This window comes from Talpa occidentalis, unplaced genomic scaffold (assembly GCF_014898055.3).
Source record: "Talpa occidentalis isolate TD23 unplaced genomic scaffold, MPIMG_talOcc4v2.1 talOcc4.12, whole genome shotgun sequence".
Taxonomy (NCBI): Eukaryota; Metazoa; Chordata; class Mammalia; order Eulipotyphla; family Talpidae; genus Talpa; species Talpa occidentalis.
This window is the reverse complement of record NW_023601212.1, coordinates 19,552,186-19,560,729: the sequence shown is the minus strand read 5'-3', so window position 1 is coordinate 19,560,729 and position 8,544 is coordinate 19,552,186. Positions and strand designations below refer to the sequence as shown.

At 49.8% G+C, this 8,544-nt stretch overlaps 1 long non-coding RNA gene across 1 annotated transcript; it reads right to left on the bottom strand.

Moving 5' to 3' along the window:
- Nucleotides 1-364: 364 nt before the first annotated feature.
- On the bottom strand, nucleotides 365-8,269 carry LOC119239897 (uncharacterized). The gene is made up of 4 exons (XR_005124036.2): nucleotides 7,833-8,269; nucleotides 6,909-6,938; nucleotides 667-963; nucleotides 365-393 (listed from the first exon to the last, which is right to left on the bottom strand). It is a non-coding gene; the product is annotated as an uncharacterized LOC119239897 (long non-coding RNA).
- Nucleotides 8,270-8,544: the final 275 nt, after the last annotated feature.

The following is an 8,544-nucleotide window of genomic DNA, read 5'->3' as shown; positions in this document are numbered from 1 at the left end:
CTCCTTCACCCCGCTTTGCAAACATTTCCTTAGGGGTCTGGAATTAAAGTTGGATTCCTCCAATTTGGAAGCACTGCCACTGGCCAAATCTGGGATAATCTGAGCATGGAAAAGAATAATGATACAACTGATTGTAAAACATTGAACAAATAGATACCCATCAGACCACGGTGATTGCTAGATAGATAGGTAAACAGACAAATAAATAAATAACTGTATGAGTTGCGAGATGGAGAGAAACTCATTTACCACCACTGGAGGTGACTATTGAGCCAATTCCTTATTCAGGAAATTAGTAATTAAAAAGAAAGAATTAGGCATTTACCTTGCCTTTTTAAGAGGAATTGTAGTTAATTCCTGTTGATGAGGGACAACTTTTCTTTGCAAAGAACACTAGCCAACAGATGTAGAAAGAAACAATTAGAAAAATTATCATTTTGCAATATTCAAAGACATAATTGACTCAAGCTAAGGGGTCATCAATAAATGGTACATGCTTTGATGATATCTTGTTGAAGAACAAGATATTCCAGGGCATTAAGGTTTTGTCCCACAAATTATTTGCTATTTGTAAAAATGGTAAATGAATGTTTTCAACAGCCACATCTGGCAGGGTTCACCTTAACCAAGTAATGAAAATTAGTGGAATAACCTGGCATTATGTACCTTCTGATGTGATGAACATGAATTTAATAACATCACTTATGAAGTTGTATTAATTATCTATTGAGGCTTGTATTAGTTTGCTTGGATGGCCATAGCAAAATACCACAGACTGGTTGGCTCAAATAACGGTCATTTGTTCTCACAGCTCTGGAGGTTAGAAGTCCAAGATCAAGGTGCTGGCTGATTCCATTTCTAGTGAGAGTTCTTTTCCTGGCTTGGAGATGGCTGTCTTTATGCTGTCTTCACATGGTGCGGAGAGAAAGAGACCTCTCCTCTTTTTCTCATGAGGCCACAGTCCTATTAGAGAATGCAACCTCATTTAATCTTAATCACCTCCTAAAGACCCTATTTCCAGATATGGTCCTCTTAGGATTAGACCTTCAGCATAAATTTTGGGAAGGGGGAGGTGCACAGGTAGTTCACAGCAATGCATAACAAATACCCCCAAATGACCTAAAACAACAAATATTTATTATTTCAGTCCCTATAGGTCTTAGAAGGAGTAGGGGCCACCCAGAGGAGGACAGCCCCCTTGGGGACTTGGAAGGACTAGTAAAGGAGGCTTTTCCCAGTGGGCTCCTGGAAGAGGCAGGCTGTGGCAGTCAGGATAAGGAGAGCCCATTAATCTGCAGGCCTGGTCTGGCCATTAGAGCTCGAGCTCCCTCAGAAAATTCCCCAGCATCAATCCTGACTTGGACCAGATTGATCCATCCGGGGCTTTTAGTAAATCCTAGGCAGGGATTAAGACGGCAGACCGTGGAGGACTCTGGGTGGGCTAGGGGAGGCAAGGCCCAGTGGCAGGTGGATGAGATGACAGTGGGGGTGGGGGAGAGCTCCGTGTGGAGGTGGGGGTGCTGTGACTCTCCACTCCTCTCCTTGCACACATTGCCCTCTCCTAGGGCCTCTGGCCTCACTGTTCTTTTGACTTCCTTGTCCCTCCTTATGCCACCGCTACCCCACCACCATTTTCCCTTTGAATGTCTTCCCTTCCCTAGTCTTGCTTATTCAAGTCTTTTCCATCTCTTCAGTGAAGGTTTCCCAGACAACCTCAGCCCTTGTTTAATCAATCATTCATCTTACAAAGTTTTGTTGTTGTTGTTGTGCCACCAGGGGCCAGAATGCAGAGATGAATGAGCAGAGCACCTCGCTTTCAAGGAACTCAGACTGATATGTAAATAAGCAAACAGAATGAAGACACAAAGGTTGGGGAGGGATGCCTGGCACCTGGTAGGAGCTCTGCGCTGTGGGATGGATGAAAGGCCTTGAGCAAGGACTCAGACTGTCCCCTAAGGCCCTGGATTTGGGACGATTTCTGAGCTGCTGGCTCTGGAAGACACGATGCTGGAGGAGAGAGCTACCCTGCATCCCCGCCACAACTTCTGGCAGCTCCTGGGGTGTCTGCCACACTAGGGTCACCAAGTCTGTGTCAGACCCAACCTGCGTCCTCCTTCGCCGCACAGCCCGACCTATTGGCCACACAGCCTTGTTCGAGCACACAGATGAGATTTGAGGCATTATCCTTGATAGATTCTCCCTAATCCCTTTTCCAATCCTAATTATCATCACTATAGCCTTGAGACAGAGAGAACAGTTCTCCTTGATTGTGGATATGTGCCAATCAGAGGGCCTGCCTGGCTCACTGGTCCTTCCCCAGCCCATCCACCCGCAGTCTCTGTTGAAAGGGCAGCCCTGGTTGGCCATGTTTATATGTGTTCAGTGGCTTATGAAGAGCTGTTTTAAAAGGTTCTGTCCAGACAGGGAGGGCTGGGCCAATCAGCTTCTTGTTCCTGAAAGGCTGACCCCTGAAATCCAGGAGGATCAGACCGTGAACTCAGAGGCAGAAGCTGACACAGACAGCAAGAGGCCCAGATGTAGCTTCTGGCCCACCCTGGATCACAAGCCCCCACTGAGATGAGAAAGAAAAGCTGGGGGGTAGTGGTAAGGCTGGTAGAGGCATAGCAGGGTGGGGACATAGCAGGGGGACGAGCAGGGGGAGACTAAGCAGACAGAGCACCAGAAGGAAAGAAAATGGCAAAGCCAGAATTGTACAGGACTCAATCCCCACAGCTCCCCTATGGGTAGGTGCTGTGCCCCCATTTTGCAGGTGAGGAAACCGAGGCACAGAGAGGATTAATGTCTTCGGGAATTCACACATGGAGTTCTGCTCTGCCCAGGGGCCGGTCTCAGCTCCTGAACCGCACCTACATCCCCCTGAAGCCCCCATTGTTAGGATTTCCTTGGGCTTCTGGTTCCCTATTTATTATTCTGCACATCTCCTCATACATACTCTCCTCCCACACACAGGCACACTGAGCTTGTCTTAGGGAGTCTGTCCCTCATGCAACTGGTGTATCGTTCAAGCTCAATTCAGTTGGGCATAAACATGAAATATTTAAATTTTTTCTCAAGTCACTTTCCAGTGGTACTCTGTTGAATCTCTCTTTTCTGTCCCCTGACAACGTCGCAGGCAGAGTCTAGAATTCCTTTTTGGTTATAAATATTTATTTCATTTTGGAAAGAAATCAAGTTTAAAACTCCCAATCTCACATCTGATTGCAACTCACCTTTCTTGGTGACCTGTGGCCCCAAAGCCTGCAGCGGCCTGGGGTGGCCTGCTCTTTAATTCTCCTCCCCAAGGTGGAGAGCAGGAGATAGCTTCCCTCTGGCCTGTTTCCTCTGCCTCCTCCCCATCCTCTCCGGGGGAGGGAAGTAGGAAGGGAGGGTGCCTGTACCAGATATTGGCAGTAGGGGGCAGTGGGGAGCTCGGAGGTCCTATCCCTCCTGCAAAGTGCTGCTTCTCTGGCAGATGCTGACTCACCACCAATGAGTTCTCCAAAGTGGGGGCTCTAGTCCAGTTCATCTTTTCCAAACCCCTTTAATCTCCTGGTCACTCTTATTGGGCATCCCCTGGCCTGGCAGGCTGCCTTCTCTGGTGGACGACTGGCAAGGTGGCTTCCGCAGTGTCCCTTGGGCAGTGTCTCTTGCCCTATGGAAGGCTCGCTCACTCTTGCCACAGCGAATGCCGAGCGTGCAGGCCACTCTGCTGTCCCTAAGGCCACCTCTGCTTTCCAAGCCCCTGCCCAGGTAGGCGCAGGGCTGTTCAACAAGCCAGCTGCCTAAGAAGATGTTTTCTGCCAGAGTGAGGTGCTAGGGTCCCCTCCTTGCAGGCTCTCCCCATCTCTAAGGGAGACTCTTGGGGCAGTTAGCCCTACCTCAAACGTGACATCTACCCTCACCCATGCCTTTTCTGTCAGGAGAATAGGAGCAGCTCGGGCCAACCTGTCATTCCCACCTCCAAAGAGTCAGGAGTGGTGTTTGGTCCAGCCTCAGGCAGGCTCTAAGAGTGCTTGTTTTAGGATATGGGGGTCTTGATGCCTCCTTTTCTCATCTTTAGGTCCCAGTTGCCTGCTCTGGGGTAGCAGTAAATCTACTCAATGCTTTGTAGGTTTGCACCTCAATTTATACACCCTGTGCTTGCAGAGAGAGCAAGATGCTCAGAAACCAATCCACTCCTCGTTGCACAGGGATGGCCCTGCCCACCCTCTGCCTGGACTCTCCCCTCCCTGCCCCTGCTGAGGGATGTCAGGGTCTGTTTCCAACTCTCTCTGGATGAGCAGCAAGACCTGGGGAGGTTTGGGGTTTTCTGGAGGGCCAGGCGCTGCTGATGCAGTTAATGTGCCCATGGCCCACACTGCTCTGGGATCGGGGCCCTTTCTTGTCCCTCCTCTTAGGCTGTTCTTCTAGAGCCTTCTGTGACATGTCTGCTAGACTGCCCTGTGTTCTTGGCCTCCCAAGTCCTTCCTCCCATCCTTTCATCATACCCCCATTACTCTCCAGAGTTCTGGGCTACCTCTGTCCCAGGGCCGCCCTTCGTCCCTTCTGTCCTGAGTGCCCACTGACAGGCTGGACTAGACCTGCACCGGTGGATCCAGGCTCGGCCAAGCGACCTCTGTCTCAGGGGCAGAGACACCTGGGAGTAGAGTGGAAAGAAGCTGTTCTGTGTCACGGTGGCTCCTCCCCACAGAGCACACACTCACGCCAGTGGGATGACGGCCTTTCACAGATCTGCGAGAGGCACACACCCAGCTGGTGCCGGTCGCACTATCTCTCTCTCTCTCTCTCTCTCTCTCTCTCTCTCTCTCTCTCTCTCTCACACACACACACACACACACACAGACACTCACTACACAGAGGAGGCCATATGCAGGGATGTTGCAGACAGGGAAAAATTATAATGTTCATTTAGAAAGCAGTAAAGAGGGGATTTCAATTTCCTTTGAAAATCACAACACAATTCTTCTTCCATGGTGGCTTCTGCCAGAGCAGCGGGAATCTGCCTTCAGACCCAAGGCGTCGGGGGAGGTTGTCAGGGAGGGCTGAGTGGGGCGTCAAGGACTGGGAAAGGAGGGTTGTGATGGAGGGGATGGGAGGCTCTATGTGCCAGGACTTGGGGAAAAGGAAGAGCTGGACACTGTGGGGGCGGTCGAGGGAAGGCAGGATGACAAGGGTGTGCGCAAACACCATCTGACAGGCCTGGGCTAGGGTGAGGCAAGCCAGGTTTCTGGGGACTGCATTTTAAGAGGTGTCCCCTCCTGGGGGCTTGTGCAAGTGGATCCTATCATATAGGAGCTGGCAGGGGTATGTGTCAAGAGGGCACCGTCGACTTAGACTCCCAGGGGCTCTTGCATGATACAGAAAAAAGATAGGGTGAAGATGTGCAAGGAACAGAGTGCGACATTGTGCTTAAGGCAACATGGTATTTCAGGAGATGATGATGATTGGGATGATGTTTCTCTATCTATCTGGGAAGACTTCTTGGAGGAAGAGGTAAGGATGGTTTGTGGAACTATCTGATTATGGCAAGGAGTACTGCATGCCTGTATGTATACGCGTGTGTGTCAAGGTCAAGCACAGCTGAGGGAGGTCAGGTTCTAGGGGGATTGGTGGCAGTGCTTTGAGAAGTTTTCCCCACTCCCTCATGCTAGTCTCCTAGCTCAATAAGTATCTGTCATTGGGTGATAGACTGGATTAAGTGTGGAGAACACTGGAGAGGGTTAACTGAGACTGGGCTCAGCTAAATGTGTGACCTAGGGCAGTCTTAACCTCTTAGGGTTTCTTTCTTTTGTGACAAAAGCTTATATTTTTCCTTTCTCTTTTTTTTAAGATTTATTTATCACGCATGTAAGAACTGGGGTACAGGCCAGAGGTGCGGGCAATGAGAGGATTCACCAGAGACAGAGTGGGGAACAGAACAGACAGACTGACCGAAATACACTACCAATAGGAGCAGTGGGCGAGCCACAAGAGGTCTGTTGCACCATGTGGGTAGCTCCCTGGCTGGGGATCGAACTCATGCTGTAGTGGCTGCGGCTAGCCTCATAGGTTGCGCCCCAACCCGTTGTGCTACCAAGGAGGCCCTATATTTTTCTATCTCTTTAGGTGGCAGATAATCTGTAATTTTTCTCTCTCAAGAGGTAGCCGTTGATGTGCCCACTTTATAAATAAAGATCATAGGCTATGGGGGTGTCTCAGTATTACAGTTTACTCCTGTGTAAAATGAGAAAGAGGGGCTGGGTGATCTCTAAGGATTTCATTCAAGCACCCAGATTTTATGATTCTGTGGAAATATGCCCAAGAGTAGATCCCTAAAATGTCTGGACAGTGTTCTTGTTTGACCTCTAGTGTCTCTTTCCTGTTGCGGCTGTAGCAAATAACCACAAGCCAAGTGGCTTAGAGCAACACAAATTATTCTCTTATAGTTCTAGAGGTCTAGAAGGGTCAGACTCAGTGGCAGGAACAGCTGTGTTCCTTCCGGAAGTTCTGACAGGAAAATCCTTGCCTTGCCCAGCTTCTAGAGGCTGTCTCCCTCTTTTGGTTTGTGCCCCCTTCCTTGATCCTCAAAGGCAGCAAAGCAGCACCTTCAAATCTCTCTGGCCTCTGCCTTGGTACATGACTGCCTCCTTATAACCCGTGGTTACCCTGGCCCACCCAAATAATCCAGGATAATCTTCTCTCCAGATGCTTAATTTAACCTCACATGCAAAAAGTCTCTTTTACCCTGTAAGGCAGCAATTTGCAGGTTCTGAGAATGAGAATATGGACATGTTCAGCAGGGCATGATTCTGTCTATCACAAATCCCTCTTTTCCTCTCGCCCCTCACCTTCTCCCCCGACATGTGCTAGAACCAACACTGAGTATATACAGGAAAGAAAAGGCAGTGGGTGAGCAAACATCTACTCACCAGTAAGTGAAGTTTATTAGAAGGTGGACTCTGTAAGAGAACAAGGAAATGTGTTTAAGTTACAAGTAAAGGGAATTCAGTGAGATATCAGAAAGTGCTTAGATTGAGGACTGTTTAATAGGCTAAGAGGGGAAACTTAGCAGGAAGGCGAAGAATATGGCTCAGGTGTTAAGGGTGCTGACTGTAAAACCAATGCACTTGGGTTTGAAACCCAGCCCCCGCCGCTTTATCCAAGCTGTGTGTGACTTTGGACTTCTCTGGGCCTCCTAAAATGCCAATAAAAACAAGAACTGCATGGGGTTTTGAGGATTATGAGATAGTGTTAAGGGCACTGAAATTCTCATGTTATCAGAAAGTAGGGACCTGCCCAGGCAGGGGAAGAAAATGACCTTGGAGTCCTTGTAACAGTTCCTTGAAGGTGGAATCAAATCCTCGCATGCTGAGGCCCTGAGTATACATTCAACCAGCTTTCACTATTGGATGAATTCCGAGCCAGGCTGCCCTTTGGCAAGCCCTTCTGCGTCTGGCTTCAGAAGACCAGCAAACAAAGTTGGGGCTGTGGAAGGGCCCTTGCAGAGGTGGGGGTAGACCTTGTTGAACTCTGCCCACCCAGTGGGCCCAAGGAACCCTGGAGAGGCAGGCCTGGGGCCTTGGAGAGCCAGACTCATGCCTGAGGCCAGGGAGTGGCACCCCTCTCTCGGCAGTGGGAACACTGGCCCAGCGAGCACACAGCCCGCTCCACTCTGTCAATATGCTTAACGATTTGTGATGTGACTGATACAGAAAATGAACTTGCTATGATCCATCTGTTGAGGAAGAAGCAGTGGCAGAGCAGCACGTTCAAGGGAGGAGTCAGGGCGCTGTGGCCTGCTCTGGGGCAGGGGCTCGGGCAGGGGAGTGGAGGGCAATTTCTAGCAAGCTCACCTGTTTCCTGTCTGCACCCATCTGGAGAGATGGAACCAAGGAAAGACCACCCACCAGGAAAGGAGTGAGCATATCTTCAAGTTAGGTTCAGGGGTGAGAAGTCCACACTCCCTCTGCTGTCACCCCTGGGGGCAGGTGAGCCAACACATCAACTCTGGGCTCTGTGCTTTGCTTCTGTAGTGGACACAGGAGGTGCCTTGCCTGGGCCCACTCGGATTCCTTTAATGCTCTGTGAACCCATCCCCTGTTGCATGCTTTGCTGCTCATAGCTTGCCTGGACAGCCTTTGGAAGGTTGCTCTGGGTTCTGGGAGTCACCTGACTTGGATGTACCGGAAGCTGACAACCCCTCCCTCCAGAACTTACATGGACTAAGCTGAGCCTGAGACTTCACTTAAAATCACATCCTTTCTTAACTTCTTCCCCTTCCTGTCCTATGGCCCTGTGACCTCACTGGCTTTGCTCATAAATACCTCATAATACCTTGCTGATACCTTCTCTCAAGATGTGCTTCTAGGGAACACCACCTAGGAGGGCCCCTAGGTAGAGCAGGTTCTGAAGAGACTCATAGCTAGTTGTCGTTGTCCCCACACTCTATCAGGTTCTACAGCGTGACTGGTTTCTATTGGGTTCTACAGCGTGACTGTCCCACCTGTAGGCTCTCCAGTGGCTGGAGAGAGCAAGGCAGAAACAAAACTACTGTGTGCATGTGTG